We start from the raw sequence: 27220 nt of genomic DNA, 5'->3' as shown, positions 1-27220 counted from the left end.
TAAGACATTCTTTGTATTAATAACTTTGGTACCGCCCAACGAACCTGCAGAAAACTTCCCAAACAAAGTGAATCTATTTTGAGTCCTTCATGGCAAGTTTTGTGCAGATCCATCAAGTGGGGCCCAAGAAAAAGTAGAGAGGTGTCCCCAAAAGTAAAATTTTCCATTTTATTTCAGTTGGCTGTTTTGGTGTTTGATACAGAAAAATTGATGAGCGGAAATTTCACTCAAGGAAGGGCTGCTTTGTGGTATGGTGTGAATCTGTTCACCTGTTTTCCAGAGGTTAGGGGCAGATTTTCTTCTATTTGGCGCAATGCAGCGCAGCGAAACAACTTGGTGCGCTGCGTCAAATCGAGAGGGCGGGAATGCACCATATCTCAGTGCTGGCATACTTGTGGCTGCCAAGCGCCAACGCGGGTACCCTTGCGCTACGGTTCAAGGGTGCTTGTGTTACAGCCAGGATTGTTTTTGTGCAGGAAATCACACCTTTCTGCACAATGCTGCCTTATGTACATTTTCAAAACTTTTTACAGGATTTGGGAACTGAGTTTAAGAGTCTTGTTATAGCAAATGCAACATTTTATTACATGTCGTGGCCAGCCAAACAGATCCAACTATTTAACTTTGATCCGCTGACCCAAAATGGCTAACAGGAGGGAAAAGATTCCTCAGCCATTATTTTTTACATTTTGTATTCAAGGATTCCCAAGGAACCGTAACAGTTTACCTATCTATAGACCTTTCTAAATGCAACCTCTTTAGGCCCCCCCTGAGCTCCTCCTTAAACAGTAAGTGTCAAATTTAACAAGGGCTTGCGTTGGTCCTACATCATGCAAGGTGCTGCCAGGGCAACACCAGTCCTTAAGTGATATTTAGTATGCCACACAGAATCCGCTTGTGTGGCTTTGCGTGGCTTTGTGTGGCATAGTAAATCGGGAATAACGGAAGGCAGCAGGTCGCTAGCCTGCATTACTCCACCCCGGGAAGGTATTCAACGGGTGAAGCGTAGGTGTTCCCATGCAGGCGCCCATGATTTTTGGTGTATTCCCAGATTTACTAACTCTATTAAACATTGGAATGCATCCAAATGGTATGCCTTCCCAGTGGAAGCATAATGAGAAAAAAGATGTTTAGTTCCCCTTGTTTTTTTCTCTTTCTACGAATGCTGAATTTTCCAGCACATGTAGAAAGGGGAAAAAGTCTCAGAGGATTGTTATTGTAAGCTCACCCTACCCCCATATCCCTGATGTTTAAAATGAATAGTTTTTTGCTGGATTCAAAGATCCCAATGAAGCCCTTGGTGAGAATTTGCCCATGCAATATGGGTTTGAGAATCTAGAGAGGATCCTGAAAACAAAAATAAATGTAAACAGTAGAGATTGGCAGCTCACATTGGGTTGAGCGTGGGGGCTGGTCAGAAGCCAGACTCCGTGGTCAACCGCCACTGTGGTGCAGCGAGGACTGATCACCTGGGAGGTTTGGGTGAAGGGCCGGGCCTCTGGCAGCATGTAGCCGGATAGGTGGAGGTGGCCACGCCCTCTGCCCAACTCTGCTGTGTGCCAAAGGCCTGCAACGTTGGGGGTGGTTGCTTGCACAAGGGTTGTGTGCAGGGCCTGCCACAGCACATCAAAGGTAATGCTTATAACTTCTAATGTATGTAAGTTAGCGCACACCAACTATTATGATAGCGAATAACAATGAATACAATTGGAAACATGAAGCGTGCAACTCAGAAACGAGGAAGCCCACCTCGCAAAATTACAAAAAAACTGCTGGTGAACTGACACCAGTATACTGAGTGCACAGCTGTAACACTGATGGAAACAAATATATCACTTTCACTATCTAAAAATGAGAAGAATTAACGTGAACTTTGACTCTCTAGAACAACAGTCTAATAGACCGTCAAACCAGAAAGTTTTCGGAAGAAACTCTTTATATGAGTCAATCAAAAAGCAACAAAAGAATTGCACATGGCATCAATGTTAAAATGACATAGAAAACAAGAATACAATCAGTATGAAAACTGCAAAATGGCAATAAAGGTGAACGTCAGTGATTGTCACAAAGATTTTCCACAATTTAAATTTTATTTGTTTCAATGCAATTTCTTTTTTTCACAGCTGCCCCTGAAGAAGGGATGCTTTTCATCCCGAAATGCATTGGGCACCCCACCATGAATTGACGTTCACCTTTATTGCCATTTTGCAGTTTTCATACTGATTGTATTCTTGTTTTCTATGTCATTTTAACATTGATGCCATGTGCAATTCTTTTGTTGCTTTTTGATTGACTCATATAAAGAGTTTCTTCCGAAAACTTTCTGGTTTGACGGTCTATTAGACTGTTGTTCTAGAGAGTCAAAGTTCACGTTAATTCTTCTCATTTTTAGATAGTGAAAGTGATATATTTGTTTCCATCAGTGTTACAGCTGTGCACTCAGTATACTGGTGTCAGTTCACCAGCAGTTGTTTTGTTTTTTTAATGCTTATAACTTCACCATATTTATACCAATAAATAACAACATGTACAAGTGAAATGTAATTAAATAACAACACAAAATAAAAGCACTTAATGATACTGCATTCAGAGTCATCTGTGTCAAAGTGGTAAGGGTAATGTGATATGTAATTGCATCCATAAAATGATTTACAACATTTACACGTTTGGGAAAATAGCGCTTATTTTCCAAATACAAAACAGCGGCAACAGACTCGCGTATTTTTGGGAATCTTCTTTTTACTGTGCGTTTTTTTCTCATAATGTGAAACCCTTGAGCTTTTGTGAATCCTCAATTTTCAAGATGGTAGAAAACAAATTATTGAATCATTTCATCAACCAATCACAATTCATGAACAATTCACGTGTGATTGCCAAAACTCAAGAGTTCCTAGCTCGAAACTTAACTGGACAACACTTGAACTGCCAGTCATTATCTCAACATCTTCACACTCAGGGGCATATTATCAAGAACGGCGTTAAAATTATCGCCGCTTTAGCGGCAGAAAACTACCGCTAAAGCAGGGATAATGGGCTTGATAATATGCCCTTGAGAATTCCAACAGAAGCCCATGTTCTGGTGTGAACATGGGCTTCTATTGGAATTCTCAAGGGCATATTTTCAAGCCTATTATCGCCGCTTTAGCAGCAGTTTCCTGCCGCTAAAGCGGTGATAATTTTAACGCCGTTCTTGATAATATGCCCCTCATTGCATTGGTTCCTGTTGTTGAGAAGAGTTGATTTAAGACACTCTGACTGGGGCTTCCAATTCTCCACATTGTGGGTGCCTAATACAATGACCAAGGTTCATTCCTGAAGCATCTTGACATAAAGTGGAAATGGCTCAACAAAAATATTGCACATTTCTAAATTAGATTTTCAATAATGTGGGGGTTAATTGTTTTCAGTTTGGGCTTCCTAACTGTGGAAGACACCCCCCAGATAATGTGCACCATATCTTAAATTTCATAATCCTATCAACCTTTGGTTAGCTCGGACCCAGCACCGGGATGCTTGCTCTGAGGTGGAAGTTGCACTCTATGAAAAATATTAAATTACAGAACATATCAATATCTCCACGAAGTCTGTGACATGAGGCTAAGGCTTCAACATCAAGATAGCAATAGGCCACCTTAGAACCTTTTTAAACCTTTGGCAGGAATAAGTGCCATTGAAGGAATGGGGAGCCATTGCAATGGGAAATTTGCTTGTCTACGACTGCAAAGTCATACTCTGCCTTTGGCATGGGACCTACCTTTGGTCCTGCCTTTTGTCCTCAATCCACCGTATGAGCTTCTCCAGAAAGCATCACCATCAAGCATCTTACTCTAAAAGTGTTATCTTATACCATCCTTCTTCCCCTCTCGAGCAAAGAAGACTCAATTTGCTGGATGTGTAAGAGGTGTGTGGATTTATCTAGCAATAATTTGTCAGTTTTGGTACTGACAAGAACTGACTAAAATCCTCATGATGAAGCATGACACCCTCCGGGGTGTGTGAGGGCCCTTGCTCCTTATTGGAGCTCCCCCCCCCCCTTATGTAGTGATCCCATTCCTTCTGCTAGGAACGGCACACCTTGGTATTGACTAAAATCCTCCTCCTCCACCACTTTGAACAGCTGGATTAGGTGGCCTATAACTTCACATGTGTAACCCAGGGAACCCCCTACTTGAGGTACAATGGAGATCAAAAAACAGTATGGCCAAATATTGGGCTTAGGAGGAGAAGCTTAATTTTTCGTTACATCTTTGCCAAGAGTCATGTCAAGATCTTTCGAAAGGCTACATACATTCACAAAATGAAGGAGAGCTCCTGACGGTGCAGGTCAGCATGTTCACCTGTAGCATAGCATGCACTGGGCTCCTATGCTGCCCAGACCCCTCTGGTGTCTCCATGCATGCAGTCTCCTGGAGTGGTATTCTGGGAATTACCTGGAGCTACAGGAATGGAATGCAACTACAGGGTCCTTGAAATCTGTGCGGAACAGAAGGTGCCAAACATGGGTTTCTTCAATCGCCAAACAAACGTCATGACTTTCTGCAAAAAAAGCTTTTTCAAACATTATAACTAGCCTTTCCCAAGATGGAGCCTTTGACAATGGAGCAGCATTCATGAGTCTCAGTCTAAGATGAACATGAATCTTTTCCTGTGATGTCAGTTCCTATTTTTACCGTATATAAGGGAAACAGTCAAGAGAGGAGAATGCAGCACAGTGCATTTATTTTTTTTATTATTATCCTGTCTAATTCAAACTTTTGGATTCCTTTGCTTGGATTTCTTGGTTGACTATTTTCTCTTTCTTGCTGTCAGGAGGGCTTTTGTGCCCTGCAGCTTGCTTCAGTTCAAATCTTCATCTTCAAACAAGACCTATAAGATTGTCAATTGCTGTTTTTTTCTTTTTATGGATTTTTCCTCCTCACTGGGAAATTATTACGGATACACTGGCACCTTCCGCAAATGCTATTCTGTCCAAGGCGGCTACTGGGAGGAGTGGCCCTTTCCTCAGGCAGTCAAGAAGAGGATTCAAGTGACCATCTCAGGCTGCAGTCCATGACACAATTTCACTCCTTGGTGTCTCTTTACATCTGAATGGAACCCTGGAATTTGGTACCAATGTCCTTACTGTGATATTGCGGACTTCCAGTAGTGGTTTGCATTCAAATTAGACGTTTAGTGTGCTTTGGTTGGACGATGGCGCCTTGATAAAGACATGCCTTTTTGGTGTTGCGGAGTACATTTTGCATTACTTGAGAATGGTCTTTATTGCACCAAGAATTTAGTCACTGTGCCAGCTTCTTATTGTACACCCTTAGTCCCTGAGATGAGGCTATATCAGTCACAGGGGTTCACAGGGGTTCCTAAGTGGTTCGACTGGCAGAGGTAGAGGTAATGGGTATACTTAGGCGCCGCTCCCATGCAGGAGAAGTAGGCTACAATAAGGGAGACGTGTTCAGATCTTGCATAAAAGGTGATGTTATTTGGCAGCAGAGTGTCTGAGAAGGTAGACATACTCAACAGAGAAAGGACGAGGAGAAGGAAGTAAGAACTATAGGAATGAAAATTACTTGTAAGTAATTCAAGTATACCACAGCATGTTTGTGGATCCGCTCAACGTCGAGCCCCACTTTGCAAAGTCATTCCCCTCATGCATACTCAGTACCCACATCTAAATCCCCCATATCATTTATGGTAATTCAATTTCTTGTTTGAAACATGACAAATTCGATTTAGGGCGTTCTCACTGCAGTCAGAAGTTAATGGGCCCTAATTGTATCGATGGGGGCCAGCCCCTTCTGGTGCTCCCAGGCTTATGTATTCTGGACCCTACAATTGGGGGCCGAATACCCCTTTTAGCAGTTAACAATGAGGATAGCGAGGCAGACCAGTGCTTTCACAAATCTTAACATAATTGTACGAAAATACCCTACAAACAACTTATTGCCTATGCCATATTTGTTTCCCTATAAAACAGAGAGGCCTTCAGATTTTGGCATGATCTTTCATAATAAAGGAATTAGGCCTACTTTCTTTAATGTTAGGTGCCTTAATCCTCAGAAAGAGACCTACTGATTTTAACATTAACATGAGGCTCTTAATAAAAAGCTGATAAAAATTCCAGGAAGAGCGAAGTAAAAACATGAAGTCTGACTTGGAAGACAGTGGGTTGGGTTGGCCAAGCCCAGTTATAACAATATTCCCATGTGTTTCCTCCATAAAGAGATGTCTAACACTGGTCATACTTAAATATGACTTGGGCTAGGCATGAAAGCTCCTGCGAGTGATCTTTGATGATTGCTAGTTACCTGTTCACCACGGTGCTCCGGATTACCCAATCACATCTTTCAGCCGTTGAGTCAGCCATGTTGTGATTCTTTGTCCTTTCATGGTTCCTTTCAAGCAAACCACAGCTGCAGTGGATGTGACTTTCTTTGGGTGCACCTGCTCCGCAGGGGCACCCAACACTTCTGTGGCACTGCTTAGTCCTTCCAGTGGGGCTGTGTAGTGGTCCCACCTTTTTCCGCCCTCCCACTCTCTGGATTTCCGCATGTAGCTGACCTCCTTCACTGTTCGCAAGTCTGGCGATCTGGGCAGCTCCGCAGGGGCACCCAACACTTCTGTGGCACTGCTTAGTCCTTCCAGTGGGGCTGTGTAGTGGTCCCACCTTTTTCCGCCCTCCCACTCTCTGGATTTCCGCATGTAGCTGACCTCCTTCACTGTTCGCAAGTCTGGCGATCTGGGCAGCCGTGCCTAGTCTCCTCAGTGGCCTCTCAACCTCGCAATGCGAGGGAAACAGACTCAGAGAGTAGTGTGACCAACCGTCTGTAAATTTCACGGACTGCCCATAATTTGGGCCTCTTGTCCCTTGCCCATGAAGAATTCTTTCACGGTGCCTTTGAACGTAATTTGGGTCTTTAGAGTGAGCTGCTCCATACAAGCATTGTGAGAGTACTGAAACTGTCCCTGCAGGGCCAGCTCGCGCTCCTGCTGTGATCAGTGGCGTGCAGCAGCCCCTCCCCGACCTGGCGCAGGCTGCTATCGGCCCATTAGCATTCTGCATGTCGGCCTAATTATCACATACAGAATGATAATGGACCAGGGACAGCATTTGCTGGGCCTCCTCCTGCCAGAGCCCAGGGCATGGCAAACTGTGTTTGTTTATGGGCTCCTGTCACCTCACCAGGGCCAAGCTCTGGGGTGGGTGGAGGGTTCATTTTGGCGCGTGTTACCCAGGTGCATCCAATATGCAAACGCAGGTATTTAAGTTTCACTCTGGCACACAACAGATGCAGTGCAAGGTTCTCTCAACCCAATCTAAAATTATTTTTACTTATGCTTGTGTTGGTTGTCTATCTACTTATGTAATATTGCACGACCTCCTCTGATGTGTCTGTAAAATGTACCTTATGCCCAAATATTTGTCCTGAATTCTGACCTTCTGTCCAGAATTTTTGTCCTGAATTTTGCCCCTTTGTCCTGAATTTTTACACTCACTGTCCTGAATTTTCACCCATGCCAGTTGGTCACTGTAGAGAAGTATCCTGTTATCCACTCAGATGCATAAGTAACACAGGACAACTTGATTGTAGGAGCAGCGAGGTTTATTCCCAGTCATCACTCTCCAAGCTCATAACATTAATAATCCCCCGACGATTCTAACGTTCACACTCCCAACCCTCATACTTGAAACAACACAGACCGCGTGATCTCCACGAGCGTGAATGAACCGCTCGTGAAGGTCACGCTACACTTACAATGTAATTCATATATATACAACAGGCACCCTATCAGAGAGCGGGCATTGTTCTCTGTGCCCATGGTGGCCTGGTCATAGGGCCACAGTGTTGAGGCCTTGAAGCTCTCCCCGGGTGGAGGAGCAATTTCTTTTTAATGCCTCAGAGAATCAGCCAGTCACAGAACCCCTTCCAGGAAATGGGTGTGATTGTAACAATACAAATGTTTCATGTCGGCCCACTTCAAAAGGGCCTGTAGCCTTCTGCGTTTAATTGTGCTCAGGATTTTAGTGTCACCTGGGTCCCCTGCCTCAGGGCATCCATTCAGACTTTACACAGGGTTTGGAGCATTTCACTCCAGAGAACTCCCTCTAGCCAACAGGAAAATATGCTGAAAGCCTCAGGGTTGAGAAACAGAGTGGCTTGTCACAGCCTGCCAAGCACTGCTCCTATCCTTCAGCTCCATATATCAGAGGGCTACTTCCCACTCCTGGCAACAGCAGCTTCATGGTGAGGACTGTGAGGTGTTGCTTCTGACCAGCCCTAGGGATCACCTGACCTGTGGCTCAGCAGCACCCGATTCTACCTTAATACAAAATACACTCCGCGTCTATACTCGCCGGACACCCAGGCATTCAGCCTCATGCGCAATTACTGTGCACAATAGCCAGAGTCCACAGTGCCCACTCCTCCTGGACACCACAGCAGGTCCGGTGACAACGAGAGCACAAAAAAGGTTCCTCCATCTGGACTTTGCATCAGATCCACTCCTAGACGGGCCTGGATGAGGCTAAGGAACCCCCGGAGAGCTGGTGTCAGCAGCTCTGGAGAGAGATAGTCCAAGAGAGTCCAAGAATACAAGCCAGGAGTGCATGACCCTAAAAGCCACCTGACAAACCAAACAACTGGAATAGTCCTGCTCCCTCTTCCAAGGTTCTTTCTCAGCCCATCCTCCCTGTGCCAAGTTTTCTAAGAAGAGATGGAGAATTCTACAGTGGGTGGGCCAACCACCAAATACAGAGGTGCCATTCTGTCTAAGACCTGTAACTGCCTTCTCCCTATTTGCCAGGGTAGGAGCCTCGCTTGTCCAAATAGCAAACATGAAGTTGTTCCTAACAGATCCTGAATTTCCCAACCCAGTACCCTTACTCCAGCAGGAAAACTTAATTTCCTTGGAATCTGCCTACTGGTCAATGGAGTCCAATACAGGATTTAAACAGGACCCCGAGTAGGATTCTTCATAGAGCCTTCAAGCGCTCCACTACGGAGTTGTGTAAACCCACCCAGAAGGCCTGGAGTATTTTTCTGGTGTTATTTTGAATGTGTGTACGAATGACCTTTAAAACCAGGCACTGGGTTTCCCAAATTAATTAATTACCTTTAAAACTGGCACTAACGTATACGTATATTAAAACCATATCAGTCACTAAGGTAAAGACATTCAAATTAAAATAATTGTATTGAAGCAACATCTAGTATTCCCTTTAGATGAATTGCATGTAAAAGTATCTTACCTGGCTGGCCTGAACATTAGTCGGCCCTGACTAGGTCTATGTGGCATGCCCTTCCTTGAAACAATTTCCGAAGCCTGCCCTTCTTCAGGCTTAGCTGCGCTATAACAACGCAACCACCTGGAACTGTATTTAGGATAAAGTTTGTTGTCATCAACCCACAATGAGCAGCACAAGCTGTAAGCCAAAATCAGGGTTACAACTTTCTTTACTTAGGAAATTGAGTTGGAAGTAAATACATAGTCCTTTAAACAAAATTTATAATTAGATCCTACCTATGAAAATATGAGCCCTGATTGTTAAACTAGCGTCGGGAGTATCCGCAGTGCCTGTCAGGAGTGAGCACTTTTACTCTAGGCGGCCAAGACTTTGAGTTGTGTTTGGTCTCCAGCTCTACACTTTGGAAGCCGCATCATGGTGGGAAGATTTGTGCGTCTGCTTTGAAATCTTGGGGAAGTAGGCCACTCCCGCTGCTCATGTGGAGCAATGAGGCGAGTCCTATGCCCGGAGCCTGCATCCTACAGGAAAATGTGGGGGGGGAAGAAACATGCCTGTTCCAAGCCTACTCAGGGTATGTGGGAGGGAGAATGAGTATCTAGTAGTCTACTCACAGTTGGTCCAAAACATGTTTATTTCTGCACCCAGCTCTCAGAAACTGTGCCATGAATCAGTAGTGCTCTTGCATTGTCACCTGTTAATGATAGCCAATCAAGGTCTTTTGTATATTGACCCACAGGTCCAAAAGTTGATAAATGCAAATGAATCACAAGCTCAGAAAGTTTCTATAGGAAACTCAACATTTCTTTAAAAAATTGCCAGTCTTGCCCAACATCTGCAAATCGCGACTGGACATGAGGTGAAGTCCAACGATATCAGAATAGACCCAGACAGAAATCATATTAAAATAATGAGGAGTGCAGCGACAACAGAAGCAGGTCCCTCAAAGTTGGGACGCGCTTAAAGACTGAAGGCAAATTCTTTTTAATCTGTGACTCTTGGCTTTGCCCAGCAGGTATTTGGGAGCCAGTATTTGGGTCTTTCTCCTTTCCACAAAACCTCTGATTTATTGAAGTTTAGCCGAGGACTAAAGACCCACTTCTTCAGTTGCCACGAAGACTTGTAACTGCAGCTTATGCAGTCAAAAGCCAGTTTAGAAGCGGCACTGTTGGCGAAGGTCCCCCAGCGCCACCTATTTATGGCACTGAAACAAATGCTCCAGTTTGTTCTTCTCCTTGATATCCGATGTATGCTTACCTACATAAACTTGCTTGGAGGTGGCATTGCGACTGTATAAGCAATGCCAGCATCATCACATAAATACAATATACGGCACCCTGCTTTTCACTGGGAGTTCATGACATCCTTGATAGCTTTTGCTGTGTGTCTATACGCCTATAGTGGCTTGCACAGCCGCGAGGGAGCCTAAAAAGAACATATGGGTGTCATGATACACAGCTCCATGTAGACACACGCACCGTAACGTCACGTTTTTTTTTCTTTAGCGCAGGCAGCAACATGACTTCATTACATGCCGCATTGTAGTTGTAATTCCACGAGTTCGTAGAGTGCGAATCAGAGAATGCACCAGCATGACGAAATTTTTTTCACCTGTGAGATTGGTGTGGTTGTAGGCACAAGCTGTGGATGTAATGCCAAAGTCCAAAACGGTTAATGCAGATGAGCACAGCACGGCTGGGGAAGGGCTGTCCGATGGTGGGGACACTGGTGGGGCTGAAAGGCGTAGTGCTTCATCCTTTCTTGTTTCTTGTTGTCTTCTTTGGTTTAGTGAGAAAGACTTGTTTCTTCTTTGATGTCGTAGTTGTTCAGTGTGGAACACACGTTTCTTGTTCGCAATTATTCCTTTCCTGTGGATACCTCCTCTTGTGTACATTGTGGTTGTTGTCACTGTAGTTTCAGAAGATTGCGCCATCTCTTGGTCCTCTTGTATGTCAGGTACCTGACATCGCCAAAATATGTAGCGATGAAGGTCCACTCAGGAAGGTGTATTCCAAGACGTTTTATTCATGAAGATAACAAGTAGTAATGTTCAGGAAATCATGTAGGTATGTTGTAGATCAGAGCCCCACCAGGAGCAGCCTGTCTGCTGCTCAGCCGATGCCTTACTGTCTCTTCACCTCTCTGTGTCCCAACATTCCGAGGCTCATCCAGACGCCAACATTCTATTGGGCACAGAGCCCAGGCACTGGCTGAGCAGTAGGAGTAACATACATTACATTACATATGCAGGATACTACACTTACCTTTATGCTTAGCCAGTGCTTATTGCTGATTCATCTGAAAAAAAAAACACTATGATGTAAAAGCACGCTTTCCTGATCATATATATGAACATAAGTGTCATGATACACAGCTCCATGTAGACACACGCACCGTGACGTCACACCTCTTTTTCTATGTTTTGTGGCTCAATGATTAGAGCGGCAGACCCTGATGCAGAGGTCTAGCCCGGGACCAGGGTTCAATTCCCCGCCTCGGTGGGTCTTGGGCTCAAAAATTCCACGGACCTGATAATTCTCGCCTCGGTGCCTATTCCAATCATGGAGTCCCACTCTGCAACTCTGGGCAATAGCTTGCTTAATCTCCACAACGGCCCCCACAACGCTAAGGATGCCTGGCCTCCACCTTGGGGGTGCCCAGGAGTGGACGCCTCACAGTGAAAGCCAGGATGGGTTCCACAGCGGTATTCGTACAAGCACCTTGAGACCCTTGCGGGTGAGTAGTGCGCTATACAAGTATCAAATTTACACATTTACCATCCCAAGATGGTGGTGGCTCATCTTGGTGTGTGACATTGTGGCTGCTGCTCCCCCAAAAAAGAAAGAAAAAGGGAAATAAGCAGATGGGGAGGATCAACAGTGGAGGGGCATGGGAAGTAAGCGCCGTTGAGCAGCAGGGAGGGGATGGAATGGAGGAGCTGGGTGAGAACTGTATAAAGAGAGAAAAAAATCCCCTGACCAGGCTTAGCTCTTTTTTCATGAAATTTGGCCTCAAGCCCAGGGGCGTAACTTCTAATGATGCAGCAGGTACAGTGGCACTTCGGCCCAGTGTCGAGAGGGGGCAACTAAACCCTGATAATTATTGTATTTATTTATAAAGTTTTATATAGCGTGAACAAGACCAGAGCGCTTTACAAGGGGGTGGGGGGAGTGGATACATCGGTAAAAGACAGTGATAAAGTGCATTTATGACATAAAATATAAACATAGAACAGCCGCGGTCTGTAGTAGGAGTAACTGCAGGGCGGTAACGTGGGGAGGGGGAGGGGCAGGGTGGGGGGTAGTAAGCTATGGATTACGGAGGTTTACAGGTAAATTAACATATAAATTAATAAAACGAATTACTCCTACTACTGACCGCGGCTGACATAGAAGTGAATCAAATCTAGGAGCGCGATCTCTTTAGGCGACCAGACGGGGGAGGTCGTGATCAACAAAGTTATGTATTTTACCACTCCTACGCCAGTGAATGGAGCCGTTTTCCTTGCCTGCACCGGGTTCCATGGCATTCTTTTCTACACCTAACTCAAGCCACAGGGAAACAACAAGCCCAGGTGAAACAAATCCACCAATGAGAGGAAAACTACGAAGAGAAGAGAAGAGAAGAGAAGAGAAGAGAAGAGAAGAGAAGAGAAGAGAAGAGAAGAGAAGAGAAGAGAAGAGAAGAGAAGAGAAGAGAAGAGAAGAGAAGAGAAGAGAAGAGAAGAGAAAATACATTCCTCCTGACTTTTGGGGAGCTATGACAAAATCTCATAGACAGGCCATTCTTCAGATCCAGGTAGTTAGAGGTATCGATTCATAGATTCTGTGGCGTGTGAAGGCAACGCGTTGCAGTAACGCCCTTCAGTTGAAGCAGCAGTTTTGTTCACTGACATAATTAACCCTGTGCAGTGTATTGCAGTTTTTAAGCCCAGCGTCACGTTCCCTCCATGCGTACTAATGAGTGCGGAGACATTTTTGCAGAGTAAATAATTGGTTCCGAATGAGGAGTAATGACCCTGGGATGCAGAGTCGATGCTCATCAGCGGCCACACCTGTTTTGCTGACTTTCCCGGCCTACTACACACACACTCCCAATGCTGGTGTAATGACTTTCAAAAAAGAACTTACTGTGACTTATGACTTTTCCATAGTGAACCTGAGTCATTCACTGTAGGGCCTGGACCGTGTACCAGGAAGACAACAAGGAAAACATAAATACTAAAATATTCACGATGAACATGTTTAACATAAAAATTGTGCTTTAGAAACTTTATTACCTGATTTTCTAAAAATTAAAATATTTGGAAAAGTGATGAACATTATAAATATTCAAATAATATGCAAAAAAAAAACTGATTCTGAATGCGCCCACTTTTGATGTGATATAGTTCTGCTCTTTTGTTACATTGTTGGTTACTGGCACCATGGATTTTCTAGAGGTGGCGCAAATAAACAATGGAGGCTTAATTTCACTTTCAAGATTAAAATTGGGACCAAATTTACTAAACTTTAGAATATTTAAGTAGCTGCCTGGTATACATTTTCATTGTTTATTTTATTATGAGTCTAGGTATGCACGTTCCGTATTTTATTTTCATCAAAAAAAGTATTTAGGCATTTCTCTACATGCTTCCCCAGTATTGGTGACCCTTCAAATGCAAAAAACTCAGTATGTGGATTTTTTTTTTTTTTATTTAAAGAGTTTTATATAGCGCTGGCCTTTTCAAAGGCAGTGGTGGATAAAATAGGTTACAGAATAAAGTCTTTTTAAAGTCAAATCGGTTACAGATTATAGGTTACAGGCTACATAATAGAGTCTTTTTAACGTTAAATGGTAAACATCTTTTACAACGCATGTTACAACGCATGCCATTACCCCACATTTTTACTCTGCAAAATCTTTTCCAAATCAGGACTTTACACCGAAAACCATTACAACACATTCCCCAAAGTAACGCACCGGTGGAGGTAAACTATTAAATTGCGTTGTAATGGGGAATGCGTTGTGATGGATTGCCTTGTAAAACCCTGCATTGTAAAAGATTTTGCAGGGTAAAAAATGTGGGGTAATGGCACGTTTTGTAAAAGCGCGCGGGGTAAAGTGTCCTATGCCGTCAAATCACAGCATTTCTTGGTGAGGAACAAACAATCATGTGAAACTCGGGGAGGGGGTTCCAGGTGGGATTCAAGTTGTGTGCTAGGCCTTAGAGCCCGAGGCGCTGATTGAGGACAAGATCTTTTTATTGTCTTTTGAACTTCATGAAGGATGGGTTCGTCCTAATATTTTCTGGGAGGGAGTTCCAGATTTTGGGAGCACTGCCCGAGAAAGAGCCTGTTAGGGCTTTATGTTTGTGTTTTTTGGAGGGGCATACTGACCTGTCCTTGTGAGTTTGGAAGCAAGGAAGGCTGGTTTCCCTGTGTGAAGGGCTTTGTGAGTGAGACAACAGTTTTGATGCAGCAACGGGCTTCAATCGTAAGCCACTTTAGATTTTTCAGTGAGGAGATGTGATCGTAATATTTGATTCTAGTGACCATCCTTGCTGCTGCATTTAGTGTGGCTCTTAACCCGTTGACCGTGGTGTAAAATCCGCCGTGGTGCGGGTGATTGATTGCGTGGGCGGTGCCGTGTCGGCCAACGGACGTGCGCAGCACTACGGAGGTAGTGCTCGCGACGGCTGTTGGCCGACGGGCGCATGGAAAGGGTTAAGGGAAATAGGTGTGACTTCGCGGTACTAATAAGTGTGGTGTTTCCATAGTCCAGTCGTGAAAGAACCTTAGCTTGCGTTGCAGTTTTTAGATCATTCGGAGGGAGGAAGGGCTTGATTCTATGTAGGAGTTTTAGGTTGTAGAATGCATTCTTTGCTGTATTCTTTATGTGTGGGTTCATGCTCAGACTTGGGTCCAGGCTGATCCCCAGGGATTTGACGGAATCATCCTGAGTCAGTTTGCAGTTAAAAGCGTCCATGGTATTTATCCATTCTTGGACTTTGGTGGTCTGTTTATTATTTAACAGGAGGAGAATTTCCGTCTTGTCTTCGTTGAGTTTCAGGTGGTTGTGTGTTAGATGGTTGTGAACTTTTATCAGCGTAACATTTTATTGTCTTAAGGCCAATACTGAGGATATTTCTAAGTAGAGCTGGGTGCCGTCAGCATAAAGGTGGTATGGGATGTTGACTTGTGTGAGTATGGTACTGAGGGGTTTCATGTAAATATTGAAGAGTGTAGGTGAGAGCAGTGAGCCTTAGGGTACACCCCTGGTTATGGAGGAAGTCTCTGAAATGGTGTTTATTTTTATTACTTGGGAGTGGTTATGTACGCATGATGTGAACCATTTCAAAACCAAGCCGTCAGCTCCAATCTGTTTATGGAAGGATTCTAGAAGCAACTTGTGGTCGACCATGTCAAAGGCATCTGATAGTCTAGGAGGATGAGTAGGCAGCATCTGTCAGCATCTTAGGACTTGGACTTCACAATCATCTTTGAGATGCCTTTCTTTGTGAGCAAGTTGAATGCCTTCCAGCTCTTGGGAGCTGTGGGAGTTCCTTGGATTTGTTTGCATCCTGCAAGTTCAGGGAGTGAGTCCATTGCTTGGGAATTCATAGGGGATAAGGGAAGAAACATTTCAGTGCTTGGCCGAGAGTGGTGGTTTAGGGAGAGCTCCATCTATGTGATTTTATTGTGGATGAATTTTGAGAAAAAGTGTCACAGCATTCTTTGGAGACATGAGGGTTCTTTTTATCTGGTTTAGTGATTTGCTGTTTGATGACATTGAAGAGATCTTTTGGCAGCGACGGCCCGTATAGGGCATGTTACCGGGGCGGTGACGTAGGGCAGAGGAGGGGCAGGGTGGGGGGTTGCAAAATGCGGCATACGGCCGATTGCAGGTAAGTTACGAAAAAAAAAAAAAAAACAAATTTTGTTGCGCGCGCAGCATCGCCAAATGCGATGCAGCGCGCGCAACAAAATTTGTTTTATTTATTTGTTTCGTAACTTACCTGCAATCGGCCGTATGCCGCATTTTGCAACCCCCCACCCTGCCCCTCCTCTGCCCCACGTCACCGCCCCGGTAACACGCCCTATACGGGCCATGGCTGTCTTTTGGGCGGTTCTTTGCTTTAGTACACCGTGGAAGAATATGGCTTTTTTCTTCACAATGTATTTTATGTAATTTCTGCATTTCTCCCTCAGCTGTTGAAGATGGGTTATGGACATATACGCTATCCAAAGTGTTTCTGCAGCTCTAAGTTGCCTTCTTTTAAAATTGGGGTCTTCATTGAACCAGGATCTCGAAGGGGTATTTCTTATTTTTTTGAGTTTCAGAGGAGCTAATTTGTCAAGGATGGCTGTCATTGTTGAGTTATAGTGAGTTGTAAGTTCATCTATTGAGAGGTTATCTGTTTGGGGGAGTAAAGACCACATTATTTCTTTCAGATAAGCTAGGGGAATCTGATTTATGTTATGAGACCATTGGATAGTTTTCTGAGTTTGAATTGGGGGTATTTTCACTTGGTTGATTTTAAACAGAAGGATGTGATGATCCGACTCGTCAACTGGAAGTATGTTTAAATGAGAATACATTGAATAAATGTATGAAGAATGTGTGAATGCCATGCTTACGCAGTGGTGCTGGAACCATTTTCATAGTGGGGGTGCTAACCTCAGTGTTAGTCACCGAAGTCATGGAGGTTGTGAAAAATTCAAACAAAGAACAAGTGTAGCAAATGGGCCATGCCTATTTAGCAGGAGAGTGGTATGTGTATGGTTTGTAGGTGGTTCTGCATTTTGTCACAAAAAATACATGTTGTGGTATCACACTGTCATTTTCAGACACCACAATTTACAATGAAATGGCTACTGGATTTGCAACAAGCAGTTTTCTGCTAACACTATGCAGTGCACAGATGATAATGTGTGGAAATTGGGTTTCAGTGAATAATTATCATTTACACATCACCAAGTAAAGTGTCTTGATTTGTGTTGATCCTATTAAAATAGTTATTTGACGATTGTACCTCGGCACGCTTATTATTTGTCATCACATTTAGTCCTCGTGATTTGAGCATCTGCTTTACATACATTTAAGGGAGCTTTACACACAGGAAAAACAGATCTTTACAAGTTGAAACTTATACTTTATTTTTAGATATTTTTAAAAACCATACGGACCATTGTATGACCGTGCATACTTAAGCTTTAAACAAATAATGATTGTGAACATTTATACATGGAGAAACAGCATGGTCCGAAGGTGAAGATATGAAGCACACACAACAGTCGACACGTGTTCCGTTACAAAGGTAACTTTTTCAAGGCTTGGAACTAAATGTATAGTCCCTCCAAGATTTGATGTTCAGTCCAAATACAAGACCAACAGTGCGTCCCATGTATTTGTTATGGTGTCTAAAATGCCTGGAGGAACTAGAGATGCAACGTTGTATTTGCTGAAATTTCTTCATGACTCAGACAGTCAGTCTCAAGAAAAGGAATCTGTATTTATGAAATTCAGAGTATTTTATCAAGTAGCGAACAGAACAAAGTGAAGACCGGGAAGTGGGCTTGTCAAAAATCCCTTAATAGGATGTCCTTTCCATATATTCTTAAAGAGATACGTCACGCAGAACTGTGAATGAGGCCAGTAGATCTGCCCATTTAATAGAGGACCATAATCAGCCCGTCTGGCAGATTCTTGTCACAAGCCGAGTCCACACTTCTCTCTGGTCCACGTAAAGGATATATGGAAAGGACATCCTATTAAGGGACTTTTGACAAGCCCACTTCCCGGTCTTCACTTTGTTTTGTTCGCTACTCGATAAAATACTCTGAGTTTCATAAATACATATTCCTTTTCTTGAGACTGACTGTCTGAGTCGTGAAGAAATTTCAGCAAATACTATGTTGCATCTCTAGTTCCTTCAGTTCCAAAAGACATAGCTTAGCAGTGTGTGCACTCTGATTTCCAACATCTGTGTGTAGCCTGAATGTACCAGATTCCAAATTATACTATATAGCTGCACAACTACAGTGGGCGGCCAGGTGCTCTTTCGAAACCCGTTGCCGCAAACTAGTTATGTGTTAGCAGATGCCCAAAAACCCCCAAGCACCCACCAAGGTTATACTCCAAACTCACACGGGCTAAACTCATTCCAGTGCAGGAAAGGTATACTTTGGATGTTGGCACAGCTTGGCGAAATGCATAGCCTCGCTGGAGTTTGCACTATGCGCAGATGGATAAACACAATTTCAGAAACTACATCTCAAATTTAGGCACAAAACTACCATGATGTTTGGAAATGTTGATAGCCATGATGATATGGAGTATTAGTTTGTACGTAGTCCAAAACAGCCAAAAACGCCCTTGCTAGGCAATAAAGATACCTTGTTTTTGCAGCTAGAACTAGTATTGGCTAAATGGACTTGCACAAGGAAGGATACTGTCTCCAACACTGACAAACTTACTGCGCACACCTCCTAGCCATTCTAGCATTGCGTAACTTGTGCGGCTTCACTCTAAATCACAATTAATGGCACTAACAGTTTGGTTAAACCATACTAACAAACAACTTGCCTCACAATCACAACCAAGAGCACCAATATTAAGGCAAATTAATGCTAGCCAAACAAATACAAGATAAAGAAATTAGCCAGTACAAAAGGGTACTTGGTATAGGGCTTACAGATGGAGACACCATATGATGGAGATTTGTGAGGCACGTGCGCATAATTTGTCCCAAACGTTTTAACAAAAGCTCTGCCCTTTCTTCTCTACCCTTATCCTTTCGTAGGCACTACCTTGCATGCCATCTACTCATCTTTTAGATGTGTACAAGTATATTTGCCAAACTTCTCCTGAAGTCTGAGAATGCCTGATTCTGGATTCTGGCATAAAAACACATCCCTCCAGATGGAGCATGTTGCTCAAGCCATCAAGAACTCCACTCATTTTTGGCTCTTCAGCATCTCTCATGCAGGTCTCCCTAGGCTCATCATTACCACAAATGCAAGCTGAAGGGGACAGGGAGGGTGTACAGCACTGTCCTCCTTTGGACAGCAGTCAGGATCAGATGACCAGAATTCCACAAACTGCCCAGAACTGTCAATGGTCATTTCGGCATAAAAGGGTTTGCCTTTGTGATCAACCAGTGAGCAGGGCTCACCCAGGCAATCACGAGACAATGTCGTGTACAAAGCCTCAGGAAATATTTTTTCAACTCAGTGGTAGATTTGGGACCCGGCGATCAGCCTATTAGCAGAGGAGAATATCTGCCCCATAATTTTCCAGCTTCAAACCTCTCAGAGATCCATTGAGTTGCATATTACCCCCTTGAGTTGATTTCTGCTTCCCCCAGATTCTTCTTTGGATGATCCATCATCTTGGGAGTTCAAGGCTGGACCTATTTGATGAGAGTCCACCATCCTTCTTGCAGAATTGGCGGACCGCAGCGCTGCCATTTTAGTGAATGCTCTGTGCAACCACCCCCCCTATTTCTTTTGTGGTCCTGGGCCTTGATGGAGTTCTAAGTGAAGGAGACGGAAGTGCTGTTTTTAACACAGATAGTGTCCATTAAGCACTCATTCTGCCGCTGACATTGGGGTCTTCCATTGCAACTGTCAGTGTCACCGATCACCAGCTAATCACCACACTCGCCCGAAGCCCGCCAACGGACCCCACCCACACCGACACTGTCACCCGCAACCTCTACGACTGCGCCAACACACTTGCCCCGATCAAGAAACCCTCCAACAGACGCTGCGACAGAAAGGCCAACTGGTTCACCGCCGAACTCCAGGCCTCCAAGCTCGAAAACAAGTTGCGCCACGACCAGACCCCAGACAACTATACAGCCCACAAGAGCGCCATCCGCAGACACCATCACCTTATCCGAACCGCCAAAAGGACCTCCTTTAAGGACCGCCTTGACCACAATGCACACAACAGCAAAGAGCTCTTCAACATCATGAAGGAACACTCCAACCCCAGCTCAAACACCAACGACATTCCGCCATCACAAGACCTGTGCGACTCCCTAGCCACCTTCTTCCATCGAAAGATCACTGACATCCACAACAGCTTCGACAACCAGACCCTCAGACAGCCACCAACACCTCAGAATCACCACCCACCATCCGCACCAACACCTTGCTCACCTGGACCCACGTGAACGACGACGACACCATCAAAACCATGAACACCATCCACTCCGGCTCTCCGTCAGACCCATGCCCACACCACATCTTCAATAAGGCCAGCTCCACCATCGCACCCTATCTCCGCAAGATCATAAACATCTTCTTCGAGACCGCAACCTTCCCGGAGAGCTGGAAGCACACTGAGATCAACACCCTACTAAAAAAAAACAAGGCAGACCCAAGAGACCTCAAGAACTTCTGGCCCATCTCCCTGCTCCCGTTCCCGGCATAGGTCATCAAGAAGATCATCAACAAGCAACTAACCCACTACCTCGAGGACAACAACATCCTGGACCCATCCCAGTCTGGATTCCGCAAAAACCACAGCACCAAAACTGCCCTCATCGCCGCCACTGACGACATCAGAGCCATCGTGGACAATGGAGAAACCGCAGCCCTCAACCTCCTGGACCTCTCAGCCGCCTTCGACACCGTCTGCCACCACACTCTACGCACATGCCTCCACGACGCAGGGATCCGCGAAAAGGCCCTGGAATGGACCACCTCCTTCCTCTCCGGCAGAACCCAGAGTGTCCGCCTCCTGCCATTCCAATCCCAAGCCTCCGAGGTCATCTGTGGCGTACCCAAGGATCATCCCTCAGTCCGACCCTCTTCAACGTCTACATGGCACCGCTCGCCAACATCGTCTGCTCACACGACCTCAACATCATCTCCTATGCCGACGACACCCAGCTGATCCTCTCCCTCACCAAGGACCCCTCCACCGCCAGGACCAACCTCCACGAAGTAATGAAAATCGTTGCCGAATGGATGAAAAAAGCAGACTGAAACTGAACTCGAACAAGATAGAGGTCCTCATCCTCGGCTCCACCCCCTCCGCCTGGGACGACTCCTGGTGGCTGACAACACTAGGAACTGCACCAACACCCACCGACCACACACGCAACCTGGGTTTCATCCTCGACGCATCGCTCTCCATGTCCAAGCAGGTCAACGCCGTCTCATCCTCCTGCTTCAACACCATCCGCATGCTCCGCGAGATCTACAGATGGATCCCCACAGAGACCAGAAGGATGGTTACCCAGGCCCTCGTCAGCAGCAGACTCGACTACGGCAACGCCCTATACGCAGGAGAATCGACCAAACTCCTGAAACGACTACAACGGATACAGAACACCTCTGCTCGCCTCATCCTCGGCACACCCCGCCACAGCTACATCACTCCCCACCTGAGAGACCTGCACTGGCTCCCCATCAACAAGAGGATCACCTTCAAGCTCCTCACCCACGCTCACAAGGCACTCCACAACACCGGACCAACATACCTCAACAGGCGTCTAACCCTCAACACCCCGAACCGCCAGCTATGCTCTGCCAACCTCGCCCGTGCCGCCATCCCCAGCATCCGAAGAACAACCACTGGGGGCAGATCGTTCTCCCACCTCGCCGCCAAGATCTGGAACACTCTCCCCAGCCACCTGCGACAGACTCAGGACCTACTGGCCTTCAGGAAACTTGTCAAGACCTGGCTTTTCGAGCAATAGCAGCACCTACCCCCCCCAGCGCCTTAGGACTCTCGCGGGTATGTAGTGCGCTCTATAAATGTATTGATTGATTGATTGATAAATGACAGTGCAGTACCACACAATACTGTATGTTAAGGTCCATTAAAGCTAGGTGGGTCGGGAAAGTTTATCATTCTAAAAATTGTGCTCTGACTCTAAAATATTTGATATTTGGGAAGAACTGCTGTGGTAAAAGGTGCTGCATACATTTCCGAGCACAGAAATATAGTTCAAACATACCCAAAATAAAGGTCAAGCTTAATTTGGTTGGGTTCTGTAGCCTGAAAATGTTCTCAGTCTGGGCCACAAGACATCTGGTATCATCAAGATGCAGTGATACCACACTCGGACGAAATACCGCACCTGTTCCGGATGACTGTGAAGTGCGACATCCAGAACTGCAAGTTACAAAAGCAAAACTGTTTTACAACACTTGTCGCCAGGCGAACAATGCCCATAGGGCTTAAAGGGCTTTAGCCGCTCCCCCCTCCCCTCCGTCGTGTGTCTCAGCCCGGGCTGATGCAACTCGAGCTGCTATGGGCTCGGCTGGGCCGTGTCTGGAGTCCTATCTCTGGCACGCCCGAGTTATTCACAGGTCTTTAAAGACCATTTGCATATTTACATACCTTTGTAAACTGGTTACCAAGGATTAGTTTTTTTTCTGGTTCCAGTACCCTCTGGGCCCCCACTCTGCCTATTCCTTACATTTGTATTTTACATTTACTGCGTAGTGTGATAATGCATTTCATAAAAAGGAATATAAAGTAGGGTTGCCAAAAGAAAAATGCCAGCCATGTGGTTAAAAGAGCCTGCAAAGACCGCGTCTTGACACTAAATAGGGTTATAAATAGAAAAGTATGTGTTAATTTGTAAAGTGACTTTTCTGTCTTTGTTCCCTTTAATTATCAGTCATGGATCATTCAGGCGGCCCTAGAACATAATTAAAAGTGCTTACTACTTATATTTACTGTTTGAAGTATGCACAGATAATGCTGAAAATACAGCTTTAGTTGACTGTTTATTTCTGTACCATCTGGGACATCAAAATAATGAGCTGGCAACCCTAATCATAAGAAGTTTGTTGCAGGATCAGCACATTATTTATTTCCTCAACCCTCGATCCCTGATTAATGCCATAATAGCAATAGTTTAACTTATATTTGAAACCCTGTGTCGCAGTCAATAACATGCTGAGTTACTTCAAGTGTCTGGGAATGCAGCCTGCATTCAGACGACTCACTATTTATTCTCGACCTTCACTTTCACGCTCACCCTGCACTCACAGCTATCACAATGCACTCACTGTGATTACTCTGGACTCACAATGCACTTGTGCTCTTCACCGTGTACCTCACCCTGCAGTCACACGAGCACACTACCCCTCCTGCACTCATGGGACACTTCACTCACCTGCCCCCTCACTGCTCAATCTGCAATCTCACTCAAACAAGCCCATCACTAACCATGCATTCATTCGTCCCACTCTGCACCTACATCCGCACCCAAATTCATATGGTCACCTCACTCACCCTGCAGTCACTCCTCTTACCCTACTCTCACACTGTCGCATCGCTCACTGCACACTAACATGGGCACTTCTGTCACCCACACAGCGTAGAGGGTTACTGTGTCTGCTACAAAGAACGTGTACCATGCAGATCACAGAACTGAGGAAGATATGTACAAGGAAAAACGAGGAGAAATAATACATTTCTCCTCATTTTGCCAACTTAAGACCAGGGTTTTCCTGGTCTTAATTTTAGCGCTGCCTCCTATGTACCTAGCCCTTGTACATAGGGGGCAGCATCAAAATCAATGGGTGTGGCAGTGGAACGCCCACTGCAACACCCACTGGCCACTACTTTCATGCTGAGTAGAGCGTGAAAAGGGGCCTTATTTACAAGGCAGTATTAAGCCATGTTAAGTGGCTTAACGCTGCCTTGTAAATAAGGCTAAACCCCGATGGTCACCACAACATCGATAAAAGTGACGTTGTGGTGGCGATAGGGGCTTGTACATATGCCCCTGAGTGTGAGTAAATTATGAGTAGGGCTATAAAAATGAAATGTTTGTCATAAAGATCAGCCGCGGTCGGTAGTGGGAGTAGCTGTGGGACGGTGACGTGGGGAGGGGGGTAGTAAACTATGGATTACGGAGGTTTACAGGTAAGTAAACATATAAATTAATAAAACTAATTTTGTTGCGTGCACTGCATCTCATCACAATATGGAGCTATAGAGGGTATGTGCCAAGCCGCCCTCCTCTCAACAATCATTAAACCAAACAAGGCTTAGCACCAAGAGGATTTACAATTTTTACTTAGGAGCTACACAGCTCATGGGAATAATTATTTCCCCTCAGCTACTGGTAGTACATCCAAATTTCGCGCCTGTCTCATTTCTGCAGTAAAACCCAATAGGTTCTTAACAATACTGTCAAGGGTTCTACTGTCTACTCACTTTGTTCCACTCAATGTGATCGTTTAAACCTACTTAATCCACTTTTTCAGAAAAAATCCAACAAGCTTCTCTGGTTGCTAGGACTTGCTCAATACAATCATTGCTGGCCACTACCTTCTCCAAGACCACCCACTTTAAGAACCTATTGGGTTTTACTGCAGAAATTCCCAGGAGACAGGCGCGAAACGAATATGAATCCCTTCAGAATAGATGCAGTGGTGGGTGGAGTAATTCATAATATACTCCTCCCAGGTTTTCTTGATTGAAGAGTTTATGGGGTACACTGTGGGTAGGTGAAAAGATAGCGTGCTACCCCTGTTTATGCTTAGATCCAGCAGTACCATGCAAAATACCCAAGATGATATGAGCAGTCTGAAATCGAGATACCGCTCAATGATCACATGATGAGAATCTGGTTGAATTCATGTTTATTGGATATACTTGGTTATAGTGCTGTGAACTATCCTCATTTTGCTCTCCTGTAGTGCTCTGAGGTCCCGAATTAATAATGGCTTATATGGACCATTATACACTTTAAGATGGCCGCCGCTGGCGGGTATGATATCCAAGTGGTGCGAGCTCTGGCCCCGTAACACGTGGGGCGGAAGCAGAGGGGCGGAGCTCAGTGAGGAGAATATCAGTAGCCGCGTTTCAACAGGAAAGTGAAGCGGGATGAGAGACGGCCCTTCCAGATAGCGGTTGCGGTGAGAGAATTGTATCAGTGGTTGAGTGCTCTTACAAATGCTCTGTGCAATGACGGGCACTAACGTGTGCTGGGGTGGTGATCGGATGCGCCGAATGATTGTAGACATAGCCGCATTGGGTGCATTGTGGAAAGCAGAAACGCTTCCGGCATATTTTTAAATGGATGCTGGATTTAATGAGAGTGTCAGCGTGGAATAAATAGGGGTATTCATAATATACCATACACACTATGAAACGAAGTGAGATACGAAGTCTGACTGACAAAAAGTTTTTCTTAAAAATACGCCTTCTTTCCACAGGTGAATAACGAGTTAGCGATAGTGCAGCTCTAAAAATCGGGGAAAGAGTATTCAATACAACCCCGTGTGGTATAGTGGAGGCAGGTACGAATGCCCTCGGCCTCGACATGGTAAATACCTCCAATTGAAACGAGTAATTGGTGTGTAAAATATTTGACTTTGAATACATGTGGTTGGTCCGTTTTTTGATAATAGAACAGAAATTGGCTACTCTGTTTTGTTTTCTTCTCTGTTTTTAACAGCCCTTCCGCAACATAAAAGCATTTGTCCAGTGAGGTGCTTGATTGAAACCCTATGCCCTGATGAATTTGCCAGAACAAAGATAAGTGGCAATGAAACATGTTGGCCTTCTTTACAAAGGTTAGCAACATCGAGTGCTTTTATTTTGAGTAGACTCACTAGTTTGAATAAAGAGGGTTACTTTAAGTGAGTTTCTAACTCAATTTTAAATATTGCTTGGGACATCTGGTTCTTCGCAATACACGGGCTTCTTTCTTTGATGGGGACAGTAAAAAACTTTTCTTTCTTGATCTGTTTCCTTTCTTTTTTCACTGGACTCTAGTTTCCTGACTTTTGTGAGTGGGTAACCGATGATGATAAAACGTGGGCATACTGGCGAGAACCGGCTGGTAGCCTCCCTGGTGTTGCGTACGTGAGGTGCCCTCTCACTCTCACCTTCATTTTCTTGAGGTTTCTTCACCTGTTTTTGTGGAGGAGTCAGATAGCGGAGGGTTGCTATATTGGTTTCTTTTGAAATTAGAGAGGGCTAGGACTACATTAATTTGGATGTCATACCAGTAGCTGAGGGGAATTAATTATTCCCATGAGCTGTGTAGCTCCTAAGTAAAAATTGTAAATCCTCTTGGTGCTAAGCCTTGTTTGGTTTAATGCGTGCACTGCATCCAAAGATGCAATGCAGTGCACGCAACAAAATTCGTTTTATTATTTTATATGTTAACTTACCTGTAAACCTCCGCAATCCATAGTTTACTACCCCCCACCCTGCCCCTTCCCACTCCCCACGTCACCGCCAGGCAGCTACTCCCACTACCGACCGCGGCTGATAAAGGTGTTATAGAGAGATGAGGTGCATTGTTGGTGAGTGGTAGTGAGGGAATTCATGGAGAAGGAGGAAATGGGGGAGAGGTGCCCAAAAACACTGTAGCACCTTGTGCGACCGACCAGGGCTAAGGCTGGACGTCTTGTCCCCCCCCTCCCCCCCACCTCCTCGAAGTTCAGGTCTAGTTGTGCCCCTGCTGATCGCCGCCTGTTTTCCCACAAATTTCGCAGCATTTTATGGGCATATTTCTACTTCTGCTCACCCGTACTCAGAGACCATGTCGTGAAAAATTGATCGCACGGTGAAGGCGAAGAAAACCCTCGACACTTTGAGGCCCATGAGAATGGCAAACATCAGATATCTTGCAGCCAAAATAAAACTTCAAAACCCCTAGATATCACATATAATTTTTCGCAGATATAAGTGGGACCTTATCGCGTGAAATGCATTGGTTTATATAATATCGCAGGGAGGCTTCTGAACGTGGCAGCGTTTGCACACGTGTATATATATGGGTTACCCCCCCAGGCTCCACCGTCTTGAGGAATTCCCAGCTATCTGCACACTAAGCACCGTGCTTTCTCTTTCTATCCGGAGCAAGTCAAAGGGGCTATCCATAAAACAAAAATCAATTGTTGTCCCAATAAAAGCACTCCAGGGATGTCATTCTACAGATGATGGCGGCTTTAGAGAACTGCTGAGTGACTTGCAGATGAAGTGAGCTGAGAATGAAGCACGTATATT

The sequence above is a fragment of the Triturus cristatus genome, chromosome 12, assembly GCF_964204655.1.
Source record: "Triturus cristatus chromosome 12, aTriCri1.1, whole genome shotgun sequence".
In the NCBI taxonomy this organism is placed as follows: Eukaryota; Metazoa; Chordata; class Amphibia; order Caudata; family Salamandridae; genus Triturus; species Triturus cristatus.
The sequence above is the reverse complement of the archived record's forward strand: the minus strand, read 5'-3'. Positions refer to the sequence as shown.